Below are 25402 nucleotides of genomic sequence, written 5' to 3'. Positions count from 1 at the left end.
ACTTATAAAATGCTAATAGCTCTTTTAACCATCTCTCTGAAGGATTTGAACACATGGCCATAATTGACACAACAGCACAACTGGTTCAAAGGAAAGCAATGATAACAAAACAAGAAAAGCAAGGACAACAAGGTGTAAAACATCAAGTTTCTCAATGTATGTGGTTCCAAATAACCTATTTGATAGTTTGGGATATTTTTTTTCCAATGAGTTTGTGGATTTGGCCGATTACAAAGAAAATGATACAATCTGAATGAAATCAAGTCAGCTAAGTCAGCGGTCCCCAACCTTTTTGGCACCAGGGCCTGGTTTTGTGGAAGAGGATTCTTCCACGGACTGGGGAAGGGGGCGGGAGGGATGGTTCAGGCGGTAATGCGAGCAATGGGGAGCGCAGATGAAGCTTCGCTGGCTCGCCCGCCGCTCACCTCCTGCTGTGCAGCCCGGTTCCTAACAGGCCACAGAAGGACGGTACCAGGGGTTGGGGACCCCTGAGCTAAGTAATATCCCACCTCAAGCGCCAGGCACTAAAGAAATATTCAGGCATCAGTTAAGACTTCAAAATCAGTTTTTTGATTCTGTATGTCTAGACATACGTAGAAGCTGTGTAATTGGAGATGCTTTTTAATAAGAAGGGTGTGCTTACTTTTCCAGGTAGGATATAAACAGTGGATGCCCTTTTAACAACAACAGTAATTCAGGCAATCCTTTAATACCCCTGAGCTTCCTTCCCTTTCCATAAGTTATTGTGATAAAAAAAAATTCAGATGGTGTATGAAAAACACCTTAATGGGGTTTGGTACACGATAGTGCATATTTGTCATTCCCTTATAAATGTTATTTTCAGATACCTAGAAAATAAAAAAAATACCAAAATGATCAGCTGAATGATTTCAGAAGCAGAGGGTCAAACCTCCCTATAACTAAAAAATAAGAAGATAATGTGTTAAAAAATACATAAGCATACCAAAGGAGCATACCCAAAAAAAGTTATTTCAGTTAATGCCTTTTTTTATCACCTTCCTTGGGAAATCATAACCACATCTGACATTCAAGCATAAATAAGCCTCTTCTTTCCTAGAATTGGCTTAGCCTTTCTAGATCCAGTACAAAGCACAGTATAATAACCAGTATGCATTTAAATGTTTTCAGATAATTTCCTATTAAATATGAAAGAGAAAATATGGTTTACCTCAGAACGGTTTGAAGGAGATGGCAAAACTGCTCTCTATCAACAGCATCTAACTTTGTGATGAATCAATATCTTACTTGATGACACTAAAGAAATAGCTTCTGCTATTCTTTAGGGAGAAATTATTCTAGATGCCTGTCATTTCCTTTTACAAGTGTGCTGGAGATCTTCCAGAGGCATAGGACTGAACTTCTGCAAAGTCTTTTTAAAAGAGAAAACTAAACAAAATAGGGACAGCATTCACAATGCATTTGTTTCTTTGGTGTATGTGAAAAAAAAAATAAAATTTTTACTTTCCATTGCCTTTTGGGCAGGGGGTTTTATATGTCCAGAAGACAAACTATCAACTCAGAGAAAGGTGTTCAAAGTTGGTTAGCTACCCTGACTTTGATCATTGGCAGGAAGCAATGCCAGGCCAAGGTTCAATGAAGAACTAGAGTTTTGTGTTGATGACATTATGGAATAGTTTTGTGTTGATGACATTATGGAATTTAGTCTCCAATGCTCCAAATTGTGTTTAGACTAACTCCTTAATGAATTCAGGAGTGTTAGCTAATCTGCCTAGGTCAAGTGGCTGTCTTACAGTGTGGCCCACAATCCCGTATACAGACTTGTAAGACTCCCCTGGGAAAACCCATTTCAGAAATTCTCAGTTCAGTTAACACCACTAACCAATGAATCTCTCTTGACTGTGATTTATTTTTACTTTTTTTGGTAGTGGGAACAATACTTTTCTTAATATCTGAGTAACCCTGACAGCCTTTTCAATTAAAAAAAAAAGGCAGGCAAAATGTAAAAGCTGGTATCATGGCACTTTTTCTAAAACAAAACTCGAACTACATCTGAACAAAAATATCATCTTGGAAAGGCCCATGAAGCCTACAGGGTTTAAATAGGAGGGCTAACCACAAAACTGGTGGAAAAACAGAAGTTTATATGACTGCAGCCAATACTTTATCTCCTACATAGCTCCTGCAAAATGTATCGATATCTACACACACCTCATGGTGAATTCTATTTAAATCTCCATTTGTAAACTTTGATAAAATTTGAGTGTTTTAAAGTGTTTTGGGGGTTAACTTAGATGATAACAAGGGACTCTCTGGTGGAATCAGCTTGAGGCATAAGAAAACTTGTGCATACGATCACTTCTGTAGAGATCAGCCTATGTGCTGTTCTTGCATCCATTAACCTACACAGTTGGAGCCTCCAAGGTGTGCCATGCCCTTTGTCAAGCTGTGGAATCATTCTTTCCCTTTGTCAGAGAGAATATAAGGAGCTTTAGTCCTACGATCCGGTGACTCATTTATCATCATCTTTGCCGTAGTTCCCTTTTTGACCTTCAACATAGTTCCTGCACCTGGATCCTTACCTTAATCCTCATGGCAGTAGACTCAGCCACTGGCTAATGTTTGTGCTTCTGTCTTGGTTCCCAGAGGCTATTTTAAGCCCTTGCCTCTAGGTCTTTTCACTAGTCCTTCCTGATGTTGGCTGACAGCTTGAGTGGGTTTGTTCCTTCTTCCTGTGAATAAGATGTTCACAAATTCACGATACTCCAATGTGTTCTAATGTCTCAAGTAGAAGTTACCTTTAATTATGTATAAGCCACTATAAACCTCACTCCACATACAAAATTTTTTAATAATGGTTATAATTTACTGATAATCATTAAGCCTAAATTCAAAGACAGAGATAAATCAAAGTGAAATTAGTCTCATTACTGTGTTTCATATCATTTGTATTCATATTTTGAATACATACTATACCTCTCTCTCTTCCTCTCAATCTTTCTTCTTCTCCTCATTCCTTTGTCCTCCTCAACCCGCTCCTATTCTTCCTCCGTCAATGCCTTTTTCTTGCAAAGCCAAAGGAAAATATGTAGAAATTCATAGGACTCAAGATAACTACATAGTCTTCCCACAAAACATGCTGTCATGGAAAAAGCAGGGGATCTGGATTCAGAAGGACCTAGGTTTAAATTTCAGATGAGTCTCTAACACACTTTCAGCAAATTACATAATATTTCTTAGTTATTTTTCTTACCTGTGAAGTAGAGACAGGCATATCCATCACTCAGGAATTTTGCAAAGATCAAGTGACACAAAAGACATAATCTGTATTACACAGTATTTGGCGTAGAGTAGGCGCTCGGCCAACTTTTATTTTCTCCTTTTGTAAATTTCCTTCTCTTTGATAACTAGGTATAGTAATAAACCATGATATGCATACCTCATTTATTAATGCTAACCACTTGGCATTTATATTTTTCTGATAGACCCAAACACACACATAAGGGAAAAAATCCATTACTGTATTACTGCATATTGTTAAGTATATTTTATGGTGGTAAAAGGGGGCTATCATGAGCTTTCAGCCAATAAGAATGTGTAAAGCAGGTGGTGTTCTCCACTCTTTATTGATGAGCATTACCAGAGCACCATAGGGTCAATATTTTCAGCCAAAATTTTGGCTACTCTACTTATCCAAGATAAGTATGGTCAGCAATGTATAGTGTTCATTCAATACAGGGTCCTCTCTTTCTTACATTTATTTGGTATTCTACTAGTATTATTGATCCATAATGGTTGATTCATAATTTATGAATAATAATGCTAAAGAAGAAATGCCAAAAATGATACTAAGACTAATATGTTTAATGTTAAAAACACACGCAACAATATTTAGAGATTCTCAAGGTGCATTCAATAGACTGTCCTAGGAAATAGAGGACAAAAATCAGCAGGTGCATTGAGCTTGTTGAAGGTTGTTTGATGCTGTGAAGGTTAGGATGAACATCACTGAGATCTCTTAGGACAGGTCGACTAGTCAATGAGTGTTAGTTGGAAGAAACTACAGCCCAAGTACGTCAAAAATCCACAGAATTAAAGATGAGGGACTTCTAATTTTCAGTACTGGAAATACATCTAAAAAATGAGAATTGAACAACAACCCCATGTAGTTCTGATTCACTTAATGCTCTGTTCCCTGGAATGCATCCAATTTATGTGCACGGTCTTAAAACTGGAAAAATAAGCAGGGAAGGTTACAGATGAAGTTTGTCTTGGGCCATCACGACGAGTAGATCCCGACACCTGTCCACCAGAATCCTAGAAGTTTATGTAGAGGCCTTGCCTGGGTTTAGTCACACACACCATCCAGATGGTCTCAGCAACACAGTGCTCTCTCAAAACTTCGTCTGTGAAAAGGACTCCCACTGTGGGGACCGTGGGCAGAATGTGCATCCCAAGGACAGGGGTGGGGGTGGGTGGGTGAGGAGCCTCTCATTTCCCGGGTCTAGCTCTCGGGTCAACCACTGGTCACATCCTCTCGATGACCTTCTCCAACAGCACCTCAAGATTCAGTCTTAATCCTTTCTTCTCCTCTGTGTAAACTCACTGTCTTTGCACTCACATCCACTTTTATACCTCTAAATGCTCTCTAGTGATAAGTCCCATATTTGTATTTTTAGTTCAGAACTCCCTTCTGAAATGTAGGTACTTACATCCACTGCATCCCTAAAGCCACCACTCTGAAATTAACAGATATCGCAAACCTCAGTAACTCCAGGACTGAATTCTTTATTTATTCCCATCAAATGCATTGAATTTGCTGCTTTATCCTTCCAGGTGTGAAACGCAGAAACATGGAGTCATATTTTTCTCTTTTCTTTCTCTCACACGCCACATTCATTTTTTCATGAAATACTGTGGATTCTATACTCAAAATGCAAAAATATAATCCAACAATTTCTCAGCATCTCCACTGCAATCATTTCTTGCCTGCAAATAGCTGCATAAATGATCTGCCTGCTTCCAACTTTGCCCTTCCAGTGTTTCCTCTTGACACAACAGCCAGAGTGATCTTTTCAAAATTTAAGACAGAAAGTGTCACTCCTCTGCTTAAAGCATTTTAATGGGCCTCAATATCATTAAGAGTAAATGTCCAGTTCTTACAATAGATCCAAAGACCTTATGGGATCTGCTTCCTGTTTCTCTACTTAAGTCCTTACAAACTACTGCCCTCCTTGCTTAGTCCACACCAGACACACCAACCATCCTAGCATTCCTTTTCTATAGGCACAATCTCTCCTTAAGGCGTCTGCCCCACTGCTCCTTCTCACTGGAATACTCTTTCCCATATACCCACATACCTCCCTCCCTTGCCTTTTTCAAAGCTCTGTTTAAATGTCACTTTCTCAGTGAGGCTTAGTCTTACCATGCCATTTACAATTTCATCGTGTCCCACCATACACACATTCTTCAGCCTCCTTATCTTACTCTCCATTTCCTTTTTTCCACAGCACTTACATAACATAATATAAAGTTTACTTATTTAGTATGCTTTGCTCATTGTCTCTCCTTCTTGAAAGAAATATCCATGGGGACAGAAATTGTAATGTTCTATTTACTGATGTAACCCAGATAACTAGAGGAGCCTGCACACAGTAGGGACTCAATATTGTTGAATGACTAAATGACTCTTAGAATACCTGTGAGTAGATGACTATAAAAGCATCTCCTAACTTTTATGGCTCAGTGAGAAAGATAATGAGGAGAGGACTGGCTTGCCTTTGGGGGAAGCAGAGAGGCGACTGCTTACAGAGTTTGAAGAAGGAGACCTTATATAGACCATATAGCTATCAGATCTTGAAAACCTGACCTAAGGGATCCCTGCATATGTAAATGTTTCCAGAGATTACAGTTTGATAAAATTGGAGGTTCCTAAGAAATACTATTTACCTATTCAAGCAAAGTCTCTGAGTCGGGACCCAGGAATCTGTACCTTAACAATGCTCTTTAGTGATGCTTATGTACAATAACCTTTTAGAAATACTGCCTTCGGTCCTTATAAATAATACCTCACTGTCAAATATTATCTTAAAAGTTTGAGGACTGGTACAGAGGAGGCATCTGCTTGGGCATGGGATAATGAGCGAGAGGAAAACAATGCCTGGTCACAAAGGGCAATCAAACAGTAAGAGCAGCAAAGGCAAACTATTGACATTTTACAGGTTTGTCCTTCCCCACCAGGGGGCACTAGTGAGTGCAGTGGAGAGAGGAATTTGGGGAGAATCAGTACCTTAGGAAACAATCATATTACTGTAGTATATTTTATCCATTTGCACACACAGTAACGAAACATGCTAACATTCCACATTTTGCAGGAGGTGTAATTCATAATTTTCAGGAGATGACTGGGAAAACGTAATCATCTCCAATGTTTCTATACCTATCAGAAACGTAGTTACACTGGAACTCACAGTTGAGAAATCGATAAAAGATCAGATAGTTACTTTTCCTATTCCTCTGGCTACGTATCACATAGACATGCTTACATGCACAGCAGTATCCCTGGGGATTTCTACTAAAAATGAGCATTATGTCATTGTCTCGAGTCACTCTTCCAAAGCCACACAAATCCCAAACATCTTCCATACTAAAGATCATAAAACTGTCCTATTTCAACTGATCACCGTTCAACAGAGAGGGCTCTAAATAAGGTTGCCATCTGACAGTTTGGCAAGTTAGGGAAGGGATTTTCCACTGAAGACAGAGAACTCACATGGGGTTAATCAGGAAGTTTTTAACAAATTTCATTCTGTATCCTTTAGTCAAAATCCATAGTTCCATATCTGAAAAGAAATAAAAATTCACATGGCCTCTGAAAATACATCACCAATGATATTCTGAACGTCTAACGTAAGGTTATGAAAGTGCTTTTAAGCTGCCATCCTGGGGAATTCAAGGTGATACTGACATTGTGACATTCTTTTTTGTTTTTTCCCCAAATCTAGTGGGAAAAATAGACAAAAGGTAAAAAAAAAAAAAGCAGAAGATAAAAATTGTTGTATCTAAACCAAGGGCTCCCCAAAATGTTCAACTCAAAGTGCTTAAATCACTATATATTTTGCACCCAAGTTGGAAAATAATGTTCCATATTCTGTTGTATTATTTCTGAATGTATCTTAAAAGACAATTCTTCTGTCACAAAAGGCATGATTCTTTTAAACAGTTTTTGTCAATTTATTGTTAATCCAAAGGGGAGAAAGCAGAGGGGTCCCATGAAGCCTCTTTTCAGTAAGTGCTAATTAATCAGCAAGTCAAGACTCTCCTAGGAGAAACTGATGAGGTTAAGAAAGTTTATGAAAAAAATAAAATATACTCTTTAAGTGTGAAAGTAAGGATAGTTAACAGGGAATGTTTATCTCCTGGGTATAGATTGGGAGGAAAAGTTTAAAATTGGGGTCCTTGGCATACTGTGAGGGAATGACTCCTGCATTTAATGTTTCTGGGTTTCAGTGTTCTTATTAGTACAGCAAAAGGATTTAACCCAAATCAGGGTACTCTTCTATTGACAGAGCCATAGGAAACCAGAGGAGCACTTGAGGCCAGTGATGGGAAGGACTGAGGAAAAGAGAAGCCAAGATTTTTGTTTTTCTTCTCTCTCTCAAGTTGTTCTGTTATTTTTTACTTCAAACAATATTTAAATTTTTCTTAAAATTTAGTATTAAAAAATATACAATTAAGCGTACAGAGTTTAAGCATCAGAGTAGTAAATTTCACAAAATCGACGCACCCAACTGATGTCTACTTAGATCCTGAATCTCTCATGATGTAACCCTATCCTTAACTTCCCTCCAAAATCACATTGTTGTGACTTCTGTCATCATGGTTTTTCCTATTTTTGAACTTTATAAAAGTGGACAAATATAATAATAATTGCATTATTCAGTCAATGATATGACTATGAGATCCATCCATGTTTTTCATTAGTCATAATTGAATTTTTTACTGTTATAGACTGCTTATCCCACTGCATAAATATATCAAGATATATCTTTTTTCTTTGCTAAAATATTGAGGTGCATTTGGGTTGTTTTCAATTTTCAATTTTTATGAATAATGTTGCTAGACACCTTGTTTATAAGTCTAGTGGTGCCCATGGTTACGCCTTACTGTTGAGGTTATGACTAAGAGTGGAATTACTGGTATATACTTAAAAGAGTGCTAAACAGTTTTCCAAAGTGTTTGCACAAATGTATATACCCTCCAGCAGTGTATGAGAATTCCACTTATTCTACTTTCTTGCAAATAATGTGGTACTGTCATTTAAAATTTTTGTAGATATTCTGATGAAAGTTTATTGGTATTTTATTGTGATTTTAAGGTTAATTTCCTTAATGACTAATGCCATTGACATTGAGTTTTTTTTGTTTTGTTTTTAGTTTTTCATAAGCCTCATGGCAATTCAGTTTTCCTCTTTTATGAAGTTATTGTTCAGGTCTTTGGACAATATAATTGGATGCCCTTATTAATCATTTGTAGGAGTTCTTGTATATTCTTTGCATGAGTTTTTAATTAGATATATGTTCTGCAAATATCTTCTCTAATTGTCTCCCATTTGCCCTATTATTCCTTTTGATAAACAAAAGATTTACTTTTAATGTAGTTCTGTTTGTCGATGTTTACCTATGTGACTAATGCTTTTGTATTTCTCAAGAAATATTAACTCTCCTGGGGCCGTGAAGATAATCTCTTAGTATTCTTCTAAATTTTTAATTATTTTTTTCACATTTAGGTGTATGATTCACTTGACATTGACTCAGTTTGACATAGGGAATCAAGTTGGGTTTTTTTAAACGTATTGCTAGCCAATTATTAAACACCATTTTTGAAAGGCTCACCTTTCCCCCCACTGGACTTCAATGGCACCTTTACCAGACTAGGTGACCATATATGTGTAGTTCTGTTTCTGCCTTCTCTATACTTTTTCACTGAACTATCTGTAGTTTCATAAAAGTCTTTATATATCAAATCTTGATACATTTTTCCTCAAGAGTGTCCTAGCTGTTCCTGGACCTTTGCATTTCTATGTAAAATTTAAAAGTGATTTTACCAACCAAAAAATGTTAGAATATAATCAGTTTTTCATTTACAGTAATGATCAGTTGGGGAAAATTGACGTCTTTATAACATTGAGTCTTTGTTATAATGACCATGGCATATTGGAACCATTCACTGAGATTTTACTTAATTATTTTAGGGTTATGTTTAGTTTATAAACATAGAGGCCTTAAAGTCTTTGTATTTATTCCTAGACATGTAATATTATACCACCATTTCACTGTAGAGATTTTAATTTTATTTTTCTAATTTGTTTTTTTACTAGATCTAAAAACACAGTGTTTTGTGGTGGTGTTTCTTTGTTTTTGTTGTGATATATTTACCTTGTATTTGAGATCTTTTGAAATCCAACTATCAATTGTAGTTTAGATCGAGCCACATGAAATTGTTTTTGTTGTTTTTAATTTTTTTTTATATCGGGGTATGGTTGATTAACACGTGACATTGTTAGCAAAGGTGCCGCCAACGCCCGTGGGACTTCAGCTCACTGGCACACCTGGCCTAGAGGGTTCCCGTCTCCACGCTCTGGTGCCTGCGATCTTCAGCTGCCCTGGGTACAGCTTCAGCGGGCCCCAGCGCAACGCAGGCCACGGGACCCACCCTGTGAGGGACACAGGCAGGAAACACTGGCGGTGTCCACACAGTCCACCTCTGCCAGCCTGCAGAGCGCACAAGCTGTGGGTGTGTGGCTGCCTCCGCCTAAACTTAAAAGGACACCTAAGCCCCTGTGTTGCTGTCCAGCAAAGCAGCAGGAGCAGGACCACGCATCGAGCTAAAGAGGATTATTCTCAAGCCTTAAGGTCTAATAGCATTTGCCCTGCTGAGTTTTAGACTTCCTCAGGACCTAGTCCTCCTTTCTTCTTTCCTGTTTCTCCCGTTTGGAAAGAGAATGTCTATCTTATACTTATGCTACCATTACATTTTGGAAGCATGTGACATGTTTAATCTCACAAGTTCACAGCTGGAGAGGATTTTGTTTCAGGATGAATCATCCCTGGAGTCTCAGCCATTATCTGCCTTTGATGATATTTAAGTGAGACTTTGGACTTAGACTTTAATGCTGGAATGAGTTAATACTTCTGGAGCTATTAGGATGGAATGAATGTATTTTGCATGCAAGGAAGACATGAATTTTCAGGGGCTGGGGCACAATACTATACACTGGATGTTTGCATCCCCTCAAAATTCGTATCTAATCCTCAGTGTGATGTTATTTGGAGATGGGGCCTTTAGGAGATGATTAGGTCATGAGTGTGGCAGCCTCACAAATGTGGTTAGTGTCCATATAAAAGAAGCCCCCGGGAGCTCTCTGCTGCTTCCGTCCTGTGAGGACACAGGGAGAAGATGGCCACCTACATCGCCCTCAAGTATCAGTAGCAGCCCCTTAGACTGCTTCCCACTGAGATCTGGTAGTGTGTTTTGTAGTCTGAAACTGTGGTAATTTCAAGTGAATTTCCAGTGAAGCTTCTAAGTGTGCCAGTGGTTGATTCCCAGCTTCATATTGCCCGAAATCTAAAAGCACCTTTCCTGTTTGTCAGTACTTGCAATGGTTTTCTTCTCCTGCATCCTGAAGGGGTTTTTCCTGCTTGCTCAACAACTGTGGACATGCTCTAAAGTGAGTTATCCCATTCACCTTTTCTGCCATCACAGGTCTGCAATCATACCTTCTCCAATGAGGTCCAAATCCAAGCCTTGAGATTTACCTCTCCCTTGGGTACTCTCCCTCAGTCCCAGTGTAGGTGTTCTTTAGAGCACTCTTTACTCCTTTAGAGAAAATACTCTGTTATAGTTACCAATCCTTTATATTAAACATTCCCTTTTCAAATTGCTTTGTGATTTCTATCCCCTGATTGGATCCTGATTGATAGAGAAAGGAAAAAATATCAAAACACTTCCCAAGTCCTCTGTATTACTAAGTGGACTTCCTGCGAGTGGATTATATCAATCTGGAAAGTTTGTCTCTTAATATATTCTTCCCAAAGGAATTCATCAAGCAATGAAAGTTAAAGGATGAACATGTAATTGTATAGTTAATGTCCAGAGCAATTATATTGACAATTGAACTAAAAGGGGGTTAAAATCGGACTTTTCTCTTTAGATTTAGAATACAAGACAAAGTACACACCAGCTGAAATTTTAAATGGTTATAAATGATAGAAATGATTTTTCAGCCAAGGAAAAATAGCTTTGATGAGCATTGATCATATAGCAAATTGTGAATGTTGGTTAATGGTATTCAATGTAATTTTCTTGGTTGTACAATTTTATCACATACGTTTGGCAGTGCCATTAAGTACATTATCTATCATACTTTTCATGGAAAATGATTCTTTTTCTGGAAATGGTTCCCTAAAGAGATTTCATATGTGTTATGTTTTATTTATTAGATGAGACGTGTTTCTCCAACAGGAACACTGCTGACTTCTTGAGGTGTAGGAAAAGAATGTTTTAAGCCACCCAAGAATATCAAAATGGTATGCATACTTTGGGGATGCAAGGTAGCAATAGTACTGGTGTTAATAAAAATAGAAAAAGAATGTACCTTTCAGAGTTTCTCAGCTTCTTTCATGGCTGAAGTTCTGGACACTAAGTCAGTTGGGAGTCTCTGGAAAAAATACTTTTTATCATATGCAACCTCTTCTACCTGCTTGGTAATTCTTCTAATTCTTTCCTGAAAAAAACAGCAGGGGATGAATGAAAAAACCAGTCTATTGTTTGAAAAAAAAAAAGTTAAAGGAAACTATGGCATTTGATTAGCTTGGGCAGTGGCTAATTTAGTCCTTGACCTTTGGAGTTCTTGTTAGCCGAGGATATTTGCTTCACTTCTGTTGCATGAAACTTGGAGCAATTCCAAATCAATACAGTTATCACATGCCATACCAAAAATCACTGTAAACTATAGTTCAGTGGGAAATTACTAACGCTGAACAGTATACATTAGCGTTTTTCAAACTTCCTTGCACATTAAACCATCTGGGGAGTTTAAAAAACAGAAACAGGGCTTCCCTGGTGGCACAGTGGTTGAGAGTCCGCCTACCGATGCAGGGGACATGGGTTCGTGCCCCAGTCCGGGAAGATCCCACATGCCGCAGAGCAGCTGGGCCCGTGAGCCATGGCCGCTGAGCCTGCCCTCTGCAACGGGAGAGGCCACAACAGGGAGAGGCCTGCGTAGCACAAAAAAAAAAAAAAAAAAAAACAGAAACAGCAGCAACCACTAATGTGTGCATCTAAACTACAATTATTTTTTCACAATTTTTTTTTAATTGGTTTGTGGCAGAGTTCATTAATAGATATTTTTTAAAAACTCTCCAGGGAGTCTAATATTTAGTCAATATATGGCCCCACTTGTGTTATATTCTGAATGAATCATTGTGGATTTATTGATTATTATTACTTCTGAATATTAGCTTGAGATTCAAGAGATTAAGGTGCATTAGTAAATTATTTTAGAAAAATTTCTTTTCAACACAACTTTAAAACTTCAGTATTATATATGTGTTTAATCAAGAAACAAGAATATGTATTCAGTGGAGAACAAATAATCTTATATATCTATCATCTCAACTTTTTAAATTTATCTGGCATATTCTTTTTTTCATAATGGTGTAGAGTCAAGCTTCTGGTTGATTTTAGGTCCTAAATCCATGGTAGTGGAAAAACAAAACAAAACTATTCCTGTAATGGAAATGCCAGCCCAGCCCCTGAATTGCTGTTTCCCTGTGGTTTCTGGATTTGGAATCATATAATGGTATAGAATCCATTATTGGATGATGACTAATATTGAGTTTTCTAACATACGATGAGTAGGTACCTCCTGATAGATACCTGAACATATTTACTACAGAGACAAAGAGATGAAAAGGTACTTTCTTTGGTCATAGCTGACTTTCTTTATGTACTTTTCAATGAATAGCAACGTCAGTTAAATTTTCGCCCCATCTCAATACACACCTGAGCACATATTTAGATTTCAGCTGCCTTTTGAATCTTTCTTGTCATTAGCAATGCAAATGCTTCTTAGAAATCCTAGAAGAGTTGGCTGTAGGCAATGACAGCTAAAAGGTGGGGAGCCAGGTGGATTGATAGTCAGATGGTCTTGACATGGTCTATTTATCAGCCAGACGGCGATCAACAAGGTTTAATTATAAAGGCAATGTCTCCTAAGTTATTAAGAATATTGTGCTTTTTACATAGTAAACTTAAGAGTTCTGCACCCAATTCCACTGGGGATGGGGGCTGTTTCCCCACACCACCAAGCAATTCTCCAGATACCAGTAGGGAGTCCTACAGTTCAACTCAATTCTGACACTATCTACCTGGAGATAGCATCAGATCTCACAGGTTAAGGGCTCAGTCCCACAAGACTGCTCTGGGTTATCACCTTATCACCTGTGCTTCTGATCCATCAACTATAGATCAGAGGTTCCAGTGACCCCCCCCTCCTTGGGTTCAACATTTTACTTACTAGATTACCAGTTTATTATAAAATGATATAATTCAGAAACAGCCAGATGGAAGACATGCATAGGACCAGGTATGTGGAAAGGGTCACAGAGTTTTCATGCCCTCTGAGTGTACAGCTCTCCCCAGATCTCTGTGTGTTCACCCCCTCTTTTTGGATTTTTATAGGGGCTTTATTACATAGGCATGGTTGATTAAATCTTTAGCCACTGGTGATTGAATCAACCTCCAGCCCCTCTCCCCTCTCCAGAAATCAGGGGGTGGGAATGAGGGTTCCAACCCTCTATTCATGCTTGTTTCCCCTGGCAACCAGCCCTCATCAGTAGGTGCTTTTCAAAGGTCACTTCCTTAATATAAACCCAGTTACGGTAGAAAGGTGCTTGTTATGAATAACAAGACACCCATTTCACCTTTAAGGCTCTGAATTGATTTCAGGAACTGAGGACAAGAGACCAAGTATTATGACCAAAAAAAAAAAAAAAAGCTTCCAATGCTCTTATCCCTCAGGAATTCCAATGATTTTGGGATCTGTGAGCCAGGAACTGCAGATAAAGACCACATATGTATTTCTTATTATAAATCACAATATCACAATTATGTACCATACTGATGCTCAAAGATAATGTTATTTTACAATAACTAAACATTTAGAGAAAGGGATGCCTACCTTTGAATTATCACAAGAGCCTTACAGAAATTCTGGGTAACATATAGGGTTATCCAAAGTCAACCAAAGTATCAATACATATGGGAAGAGTGTCATCATTCATGTAATATCAAATTATGTTGACACTGTATTCACAAGCTAATTAATAAAATAATGAGCCTCATATATTTGACAGACATTCAGTCTATGGGGATCTTGCTTTGAATATTATAGAGGCAGACATTCTACTTTTTATTTAAGCACAAGCTTTAATGCATCAAATTATAGTCATACTGTATAAAAGATTTAAAACATACTACTATATACATAGATTAACAGGGATTTTTTCAACTGATTTATTACAAAACCATCACTATAGCCTCCTGAAACACAGAATATTTATCAGAACTGGTGTTTCAAATGAATTAATTTAAGGGTTGGGTAAAAAAATCTCTTTCTTTCTCTCTCTCTCTCTGACACTCACACACACACACGTGCATACACACACATGCAAATCAAAACCTGAACCAAAATGATATCCTTTAAAAAGAATAGTCATGAAAAACAGGAAAGGGATTAAAGGAAAAAAGATTTCTAGGTCCAGGCAGAGGATGAGAGGCAGTAAGTTTCCTGAGCAGGGAGAGTAACGTAAGCATTCACTGTGGGGTGGAAAGAGCTGAAATAAACCAATCTAGAAGGTGCAGTTAAGAGGAGCAGGATGGTGAGATGATGAATCAGGGGAGGAGACTGAAGATGAATTTGTGAAAAATGAAAGATGCAGAATGACAGGAACTGGGCTCAGAGATGTGGAGTGAGGTTTGCAGAGGAAGGAGAGCGCAAGGTTGAAAATACTCTTCTAATTTACTGAAAAACATGAAGTAATAGGAAATGAAGGTATTTCATCTAGAGCCCCAGGTTCTGAGATGGAGGAAGAGAGCATCTGCTGGATAAGGGGTGTGAGGTAAGGAACCTCAGCACGAAGGTGCCAAAGACACTCTTCCTCATAGTGAAAGCTCAGGGTTGGGGTGTGGCAGCTCTTCTGCCCTTTTGATAGATACAGATTTTCTATACTGGGACAGGCCGTCTCTTTGAGCCAGTCATCGTGCATCATCAGAAGCCCAGGGAGAAAAGAGGCACCTGCCTAATGGGTCAGAACAACTGAACCAACCCTAGTGGTCTGTGAGGACAGTAGAATGAAGGAAACAATTAACACATGACTCTCTCAGTGGATGACATTCACTGGGAGACTAGAGCTGGCATAGTGCTCTATATTTTATGTCCCTCACCTTGGCAACACACACAACCTATGGGGTAGGTGTTAGTGGCACCCCTTTACCTATGTGTGAGATAATAGAATATATCTATTGGTCTCTTCCCCAATACCTGGCACAGAGCTTCCTAAAACCCCGGTAATTTCCTAAGTGGTAAGAGTATCTCTTATTCCAATATTTAGTCTTTGACCCCTTCCCTAGCACAGAGGTGCTAAAAGCCTTGTAATTTTCTGAGTCATAAGAGCAGTAGGAGTGTCTTTTGTTCTAATGAGGTGACTCTGGCTGGGCTCCTGGCTGTGGGCTGGTCACCAGGAAGACAAAGCCATGATTAGAAGCTGGGGACTTGCAGCCCTACCCTCCCATCCTCCAGAGAGGTGAGAAGGCTGTAAATGCAGTTAATAATTGATCATGCCTAAATGAGAAAGCCCCCATAAAATCCCAATAGTAGGGGATACAGAGCCCTTCTAGACTGGAGAACACCTCCATGGACGGGGAGGGTGACATACCCCAACTCTACGAGGATGGAGGCTCTTGGACTAGGGGTTTGCCCAGACCTTGCCCTGTGTATCTACCTCTTCATCTGGGTATTAACCTGATTCCTTTATCAGATCCTTTAAGAAACTGATAAACATAAGTGTTTTTTTGAGTTCTGCAAGCCACTCAAGCAAATAATTAAATCCAAGGGGGGAGAGGTCATAGGAACCTCTGATTTGTAGGCAAGCCAGATGGAAGTTGTGGGTAAACTGGGGACCTACTACTTACGACTGGCATCTGAAGTGGAGGCAGTCTCGTGGGGCTGAGCCCTTAACCCTTGGGATCTGATGCTACCTCCAGGTAGATAGGGTGAGAACTGAGTTAAATTGTAAAACACCCAGCTGGTGTCAGAGAATCGCTTGGTGTGGGGAAAAACTCCCACAAATCTGGTAACTAGAAGTGTCAAAAGTGGAGAGTTCTGTGTGAAAGTAAGGGAGACACACAGGAGGAGAAATGTAGTTTTTTCCAGTACAACCTATTAGGGAACAAAAGTTTTTGCATGTTATGGTAATTACCCAGTGAATTCATATCATGAAAGTGTCACATTTGGGGTCCAAATTAGGTACTTCTGATTCTGGCACTCATACAGATTTTCCAGACAGCTGTCTTCATCCAGGTTGGCTTACCTTACCGCTCGGTCAGAGGCTGCCTTTGGCTACAGTCATAAAATCCATTCCGCGAGAAGTTTTTTTCACATTCACATGTTTGCAGGCCCAGGGAAAACTAAAACAGTGAGAAGTCAAAAGAGATATTTTAAAACACAGCTAAGCTAGATTTGGAAAAGTAACTGTTCTACTTTGCCCACTAAAACTATGACAGTTTTCAAAGCCTCATGAACCCAGTACTTCATGAATATTACAGTTGGCCTTCCAGTGTAAGCCAGAAATACCTTTAAAGAAAATTAGAAATAATCTTTAAGCTCATGGCCAACAGATATGTCACTACTTATAGCCTTGCTGGATATTGTAAGAACAAAGGGGGAATTTTGCCACTCTAAAAAAATGTGTTTATATGTATATTTAGAGAGAGAGAGTTTCTTTTTAAATAACAAAACACCCTGCTTTATCATTCAGTTTAATGACAATCCAATTAATATAACAAAGACTTGCCACTGAAAATATATAAAGTTAAATGTCTACAAAAAAATATATGTTTTTTAGATAAAACAATTCAGTTATACAAGTTTTAGCAATATTTCTTATGAAAGGAACAGATAGGTAGTAGGAGATAGAGTGAAAGCCTAAAGTTCATGGTTTCGCTGGAGAGGTAAAGTGCTTTTTAAAAGCTGGGATGCTGCAATAAACCACATATTTTACATGAAAACAGAAAAAAAAAAAAGTCAAATTTCTTACAAATGCTTTACCTTTTATCCTTCTGACTCTGACTGTGATAAATGACTTTTCCACAGAGTGTGAAATAACTCACCCCATGCTAAGGTAACAGAGTGATTCTCTTACACCTTAGTCCTTAAAATAGGATCCTCATGTGTGGTTCTCTGAGTCTATGAGCTGCCAAGGGCCGACCCTGACAATACATGCAAGAGACAGACTCTGCTACTGGGGGAATTGTGAAGCCTGCACCTGACCGTCTTCTCCCTGGTGGTTTCTTCATTAGAGCAAGATCTTTAACAGATGGTCCTCAAGACACAATTTTCCTTTATTTGGTACACGGAGTATTTTCAAAAAAGTATAAATTTCAATATCTAATGTAGCAAGGCATGTCCTTTCCAATTTGCCAAGCTCCATGCCACTCTATTCTTGTTTTTAGTCTGATTCAAAAATACATTTATGTGCTTGATTCTGAAAGATCTTTGAATTTGAGCCCTTATATTTATCTAATGGAAGAAAAGATCTCAAGATTTATAGAATCATCTGTCAACAATGTAAAATCGGAAAATGTCTACTGCCAGTAAGGGTGTGAGAAACTAGCCAGTAGTATAACTGCTGGGAATACGACACATTTGTAGAACATTTGCTCGAGGGGAATTTGATGGGCAGTACATATCAAAATAAAATGTACATGTATTTGATACAATGCTTCTAATTCCACCTTAAAGAAATACTCGTATTAGAATGCAAAGGTTTATTTTTAAGGACGTTCATTGCAACTTTGTTCATAATAGAAAAATTTGAAATTGATATAAATAACCATCTCTGAAAGTGTTAGTGGAAGAATAATAAAGCTATACTATGGAAAATTATGCAGGTATTAAAGGCTTATATGTACTTTCTTGGAAAATGCTCCAAGATACACAGTTAGGTAAAAAAATCACCAGACTAAGTGTATAACATGAGCCCATTTATTTAAAATACATATATGTGTGTATTTATATGTATTTGAATGTGCTTACATAGAACATTAACTAGAGAAATGAAATGACACATACCAAACTTTTAAGTCTTATCTATAAACTGGGGAGTAAAGTAAGTGAACATTTTCCATATTTCTATCCTAGTACTTATTTTTCTTGAAACTTTTACAATGATAATTTACTTATATATTGATATGTAATGATTTTAAAATAAAAAATAATGGTAATAATAATTTAAAAAGGTAAGAAATAGCAGTATACATAACTATTAATTCCTATTTTAACGTATCCCCTTTTCTTAGAATACTCTCCCCAAATCCCACCCCCTGACACTGCCTCCCCCAACAAGTTAATGCTTTTCATCCATCTTTCAGACTTGAACACAGTTCACTCCTTCAGGCACTTTCTGCTAACACCCCTGAAATAACAGCATCCTGTATTTTTTACTATAACCATTTTCTATATTAGACTGAAAGTTCAGTAAGGTCTGGAGTTATGTCTTTATGCTTTTCCCATTATTTGCCTGAAGAAACAAAATCCTCAAGTGACCATATCCCATTGGCAGGAAGAGCTGGCACACACAGTGGATGCACGGGTGGGCTCCATTAGCAAAGCAGGAAGGGTCCAGGCGGACGCTGACTTCACATGGTGAGAACAGGCCCTGATACATTTCAGCTGGTAGGAACCACAAAGTGTTTGTTGAATGAACAACTGAATCAGTGAATTCATGAATCAAATGACTTTTACCTCCCTTTTATGGAAATGAAGACAGCCTCATCCTGGAAAAGAATATATTAGAAAGTGGGAGCAAGTGTGAATGTGGAAAAGGAATGGAAAAGCAACAATCTTACCAACATAAGCCTGCATGGAACACCCTTGGACCTTATTTAGAATTATCAGAATTACTGACTTCAAATAATTTATAATCCATTCTTGGTTGTTTTCAGGTGGATTAAATAATCATTTATTCATGCATTCACTAATACTCATTTTAAAGTTTCTCAGATGGTGTAAGCCTGTAGATAGAAAAAATATTTTAGACAGTCTGAGAGTCAATGTAGTTTATTCCTTTAAGACCACACATCTGCTTCGTAAGCAGAAAACAGAAAGATAAGAGCCTCTTGTTGCAACCTGAGACTTACAGACTTACATCTTTCATTCACATTCCAGTGATTATATTGCTTTTGTTCATATGTTAGTTTAACTGAATAATTTTATTTACTACTCCATTTCATTCTAAAATGTGTTGTACTCAGCAAAACACTTGTTATTTTTGGAAATATCATATGTCAGCAATACGCTGTTTAATTCAAAACTCTCTTAGCAATTTTTTAAATTGCAATTTCCTGGCCCTCAGATACCCATTCAGGGTTTTCCTATGGTTTGACCAACAGATTATACCTAATTTTTACCTGTAATTTATTTTTATATACCACTTTTCCAAATGTGGCTATTTATTACAATTACTACATCACATGCCAGCCAGAGCAGATCAGGACCCGGTTAATAAGCCTTTTCACCTGATGCTATGAAGGCAGGATGCCCAGCGACCATCTGCTGCATCCCTAATAAAGCTTACCCAAGTCTCCAGCACACACACCAGCTTTCCTTATTAAACACAGCACAGTCACCCAAGTCATGACATTACAAAAACATCAGGAAACATACAGTTTTTGCAGCTGACCACAACTTGTGTGAGGTACATTTTGGTTAACAAATAAATGCTTTTTTTTCTATTATTTTATAGACAAAGCCTTACCTATGACTATCTTTCTTTTTTGAGTTGATGGTGGTAATAATCTAGAACAAGATGATTTAATGTATAGCCATCTCTCAGGTAACATTATCGTATTTAGTTAAGTTCAAAATTAGGAACTAAACTTAAAGGTGATACCACAAAACCAATGTGAAAGTTCCTTCGAGACAGTATAACAGTTTTTCAAGGATGAATTATTATCACCTCATAGAGACTAAAAACATTAATTCTCTAACAGTGAAGGCACAACACACTGGCCAATGCTGTCAGTACATCAAAAGGAAACTTAATTAATAGTTTATAAGATTCAAAAGTTGACATGGTCCCTGTTCTTTGAGAAATAAAATAGACACTTAACAATCCTGGAGAAATAAAATGCATTAGAATGGTCTTTCGATGTTGATTTAAGTAGTGTAACATTTAAAGAGTTTCTTTCATGACTTTAAGTAATGATAGATACATGAATTTGAATCATCAAACTAAACCTAAAAAAATATTCTTTATTATCTCAAGGTCAGAGTTCAATAAACAGGGAATTGAGGGAAAATATTAGACTTGGTGAATTTACCGTTGGTCTATTCTCTTCTGGATGTTATAATGTTTGGGGGGGTTATGAAAACAAGTGGACATTTTTCTGGACTGAAGTCATGTCATAGAGTGTACCTTATAATCAAATACAATAGTGTGAAGAATATTATTCTCTGCACAAACCTCCTGGTGTAAGACATAATTAAAGTTAAGACAAATAGAATAAAGTATTGTGTGATATTCAGGCCTATCTGCTACCCTTGGAAATAAAACTGTGGTGTAGTCTAGAATGACTCAAGATTCACTAATCATGCATTTCCAGGATGTTTGTTTTTCTGTAAGAAAAAGTGTCCCTTGAAGTGATTTTAGGGCTAAAAACAGGGATCAAGGGCACATAAAATACTGTGAAACCTCCTATCACTGAACATATAGCCAAAGCTAAGAAGTACCACTGATACAACCAACTGCATTATAGGAGTTCTAGGACAATACAGATGTTTTATAATAGTCAGCTGTGTAAAACCCAAAGAACTTCTATACAAGTATTATCTAGGACACAATTTTACAAAGATTATTCTGTTGGGTTTTTTAAATAGTTTTTTTTAAACATATTTTTAATATGTATTATTTGAGGAGAAAGGTTTTTAAGGTCAGATACATTTGGGAAAAACTGGGTTAAAGAAAGATAAATGGAGTTTTAACTGCAGGACTTACCAGAACCCTTACAGTGCTAACAGTGGTATTATCTCCTACTTAGGAATAAATTCAACAATATTCCCCAAAGTATTTAATAACAGAACCCTTTTTCCCACAGAATATTTGACAACACTGGTGCTTGAAGAAGTATATTTTGATAAACACTGATCCACACAAAGAGAATCATTTTATTCTCTTTCTGCATAATAGCTGCTTCTAGATTTGAAATCAGTCCTTAAGGGCAATTGATTGTTTAATTAGGAGTTTGGCACCATGTAGGATTCTACAAGTCAATAAGTTTCTCATTTGTGTCTGCGAAATGGACACAATGAGTAATAAAGTGATTTACTGAAGGTTATGAGGGTAAAATATGTATTCCTATATTCTAAAATGAGTAAACACTTTTTCATATATTCAGTTTTTTTTCTAAAAAGGAGCATACCAAGAATAACTATGAAGAGTTAGTAAATATTATTTTAGTTTTTACTTGATTTTAGCATTTTCTACAGTCTTCTGTGCTACATTGAATAAAGAACAGTATATAATGTCACAGAGTCTTTGGCTAAATACAAAAATTTTGTAGGAAAATATTTTGTAAGAAAGTATTTTGAGGGACTAAAACTATGTGATCCTAAGAGTAAGCTGCTTTAATATTTAATCTGTACAAATAAACTACTTTCCATTAAAATGTGGTTTTATAACTTTTCACTGCACTCTTGTTAAAAAACTTATTTGACAATTGATTCATGGAAAAAACTGGTCTGTGGAGAAGAGAAAAAAAATATCAGTGATAAGATCCAACAAGTGCAGAAATTTTCTGATAACTCTGCGCACATACCACCTGGGCCAGGGCAGCATCTAAATCTAATTTAATAAATGGGTCTACAATACAGGAGCCAGCTGCGCTAGAAGGCATCTGTCTTTTTCAGTTGGAAAATTATACATTTTTAGTCTAAAAGAAGAAACCGTCCATCAAAGCAGTAGGATTTCCACAGGACCTGCTGATTAGGACTTATGCAAAAATCACATCTTGCACAGTTGACTAGATGTATTTTTTCTGCTTTGCCAAATCAGCATCTCCAGCAAAGATACTTCTCAAGATTTGAATCCGTATGGAATATTAGATAAGCTGCTGCCTGAAGTTTGTTACTTACTATTAATGGGAAAAAACTCAGAAAATATGGTGTCCAAGCTTCTAATTTTAAAAATTAATAAATTGACACCAGAGAAACTAAAATTCAGATTCAGGCATAAAATTTAGGTTACCTGACTGCCAAGCTTTTGCATTTCCCCTTACTGCAGTTGGCAATAATAAAATTCAAATCACTTGATACACTTAATATTTGCATCTTTCAAAGGTCTTACAACTGAGGTGTAGTATCTTACCAACTAGGGACTGAAATCCCTGGACTTGGGTGAAGGGCAACCAAAGAGGATGTCTCGAGACCCTTGAGTGATTATATCCCAAACCCCTTCATCAGCTGGTGAATATGTGCCCTCACCATTAGATTAATTATAAAACCTGCCCTTTCTGGGATTTCTTTTCTAAATACTGTCAAGGACCCAGAGAGGCTTACAAGTAATGCATGTACAGGAATGGCTGTGTGCTTGGAAGCAGCCCCAGCCAGAAGCATGTTTTCCTTTGTTACTGTTGGGGAAACTCAGATCTTTAAGCCCTAGTTGGAACACTTTTTGTCATGTATAATTTTGTACCAAGGTTAACAAAAAAAGAAAAAAAAAATGAATTGTTTCATTCACCTGCAGCCCACAAATGCTACACTGTTTATAGTCCCTAACCAATGGTAATTTTTCTTTAGAGCCTTCACTGTGGGCATCTCTCAGAATCAATGCTAGTCTACATGTCTGCTGTCTGTCTGTGCCTACTCTTGCTCTGTTGGTCTTAGCCATCGGCTATACTTCTTGTCATCCTACCATGGTCCGTGGATTTCCAAACCACCGACAGGATCCTGTTAATTCCACCACCAGGCTGTTTCCACATCTCTGGTATTTCCCTCCGTGGCCAGTTATGAATAGACTCATTTTTGTGTGTCTAGCTCTTCCTGTGTGGTGTTTCAGACAGAGTCCTCTCATTTTTACCATGTTCATCTTCTTTCAGGAGTGCACAGGCACAGGAAGTGTGAACAGTGATCTCACCAACCTCTGTCACACATTCATTCCAACACCCGAGCTCTGAAGCGAAGCCTGCCTGACCCTGATGGAAGTATTCATCACTCACGGTGAGTTTTCTCTGAAGAGGCCTATTTTCAATCCCTATAGTCTGGCTTTTTATGGGACCAGCATTGGGCAAAGACTTCTTAGGTCCAAACAGCAGAGGACTCAAAACAAACTACATTCATCAGGAAACTTCAGGTTATTGTATTGAAATACTTTCCTTACCTAGGGGAGAAGATAAACAGATTTATTTACTAGGAAATTAAATTTCATTATGATATTCAATAAAAAGGAACTCACAAATAAAATAACTTATTTAATCATGCATTTTTTTAACTACACATTTTTGTAGACTTCACAAGACATAATTGTGCTGGAAACCCAATATTGAGTTGTCATTTTTCCACTCAGAGTTATTGCAAAGAGCACTTGATTTTTTTAAAAAAAGGAGGGAAATGAAATTTTTGCTGTCAGAACCATGTTATTTTGTATCTTTCTTTAAGAAAATTATACATGGATAAATGGAGAGCCAATGAGAGGGTCTCGCCCCTTGCATCTTCCTTGGGAATGCATTAGAATAAAAGGCTAGCAATAGTTTTCCTTGGATCAGTTACTATGCTGGAAATTACTAGTGTCTTATCCTTTCACCCAAAGAAAATGATAATTTGATCATTCGGTTTTCTTTCTGCCTAATTACTTACCTCTCTTTATTAATAGAATTGGCATCTATATCTTGTAGATGTTATCTTTTTTAGAATAGAGTTAATAACAGTTCAAGAACAAAAATAAAATTTTGAAGAGGAAGCAGTATTTAACTAACGTGCTTTCCTTAGGGAGCTGGCAATGTCCATAAAAATATGAAGGAGGTGTGACTTAAGTGCTTTGCTAGCACTTCAGAAGTCATTATACTTTTCTCCCTTAATTCATTACTTCCCGTCCCTCTACTCTTTCTTGACTTTCTTGGCATAGTCGAGGAGTCCACCTCCTGACTGAAAACCCATGTGTGATTTTTCAGGCCTGACCACAGGCAATGACAAAGGCTTTCCCTGGCGGCCTCCCACCCCAGACTTGGAGCAAAGCCAGTGCACTACAGTCTCTGAAGGGCATCACAGTGAGAGATTCAGGCCCCTCTGGCCCTTCACGTTCTCCACAAATAGCACAGCCCTGGAGCCTTTATTCCTGGGTCTCTGTCTGAGGCAGAGGTCTCAGGAGAGGATGGGGAAAACTTGAAGATGCCTTTCTCCACTTTGACTCATACTTAGTCAGATCTCTGAAGTTGAGTCTTAGACCTCTGCACGCTAAGGAGTTTTTTAAATTACATTTATACTTAGAGTCAGAGAACCACTGCATTAATGAGATTCAAGAGAATCTGTAAAACCCAGAACGATCACAAAATACAAATAAATAATTATAAGTCTCTGTCTGGGTTATGAGACTACCAAAACAGCTATGAGATAAGAAAGAAACAATTTCCCACAGGCATAGTGTCTTGTTTCCCAGTTGTCTTTTTTTCAAGTTTGGCCAGTTTTTTGCATGCAGTCATTTTTTTTTTAATTTGAGGTTTATTGAATGGTTTTCACCAGTTTTATTGAGAAACAATTGACATATATCACTGTGTAACTTTAAGGCTTACAGTATGATAGTCTGATATACATAAACTGTGAAATGATTAACCCAATAAGTTCAGCTAACATCCATCTTTTCGTATAGATACAATAAAAAGAAAAGAAAGAGGAAAAGGATAAAGGGAAATCTGTCTCCTTGTGATGAGAATTCATAATTGACTCTCTTAACAGCCTTCCTGTGTACCATAAGTCAGAGCACACAGGATGCGTGTTTCTCTCTCACATCGTTTTGACTGGAACTGTTAAAAGTCTGGAAGAAGCTCTGTCGTGACATCTGGAAGTTGCTTTCAAAGGTTTCCAGCTGTGTTT

General features: G+C 37.6%; 3 long non-coding RNA genes across 4 annotated transcripts in view; 1 reads left to right on the top strand and 2 right to left on the bottom strand.

Moving 5' to 3' along the window:
* The window catches only part of LOC307193149, a 254599-nt gene that overhangs the window by 217425 nt on the left and 11772 nt on the right, over positions 1-25402 (top strand). The window contains exon 4 of one of the 2 annotated variants that reach the window (XR_013830235.1): positions 23413-23533. This is a non-coding gene — a long non-coding RNA (uncharacterized lncRNA). Of the gene's footprint in view, positions 1-23412; positions 23892-25402 lie in introns of those variants that run through there. The other variant, XR_013830236.1, reaches the window with a different exon arrangement.
* LOC307193151 lies at positions 1552-7165 on the bottom strand. The gene is made up of 3 exons (XR_013830238.1): positions 6752-7165; positions 2956-3118; positions 1552-2711 (listed from the first exon to the last, which is right to left on the bottom strand). It is a non-coding gene; the product is annotated as an uncharacterized lncRNA (long non-coding RNA).
* LOC307193150 lies at positions 10672-23426 on the bottom strand. The gene is made up of 5 exons (XR_013830237.1): positions 23229-23426; positions 19168-19332; positions 16632-16728; positions 11636-11764; positions 10672-10857 (listed from the first exon to the last, which is right to left on the bottom strand). It is a non-coding gene; the product is annotated as an uncharacterized lncRNA (long non-coding RNA).

The sequence above is a fragment of the Stenella coeruleoalba genome, assembly GCF_951394435.1.
Source record: "Stenella coeruleoalba genome assembly, chromosome: 10".
In the NCBI taxonomy this organism is placed as follows: domain Eukaryota; kingdom Metazoa; phylum Chordata; class Mammalia; order Artiodactyla; family Delphinidae; genus Stenella; species Stenella coeruleoalba.
Note: the sequence above shows the minus strand (reverse complement) of the source record. Positions and strands in the feature narration are given on the sequence as shown.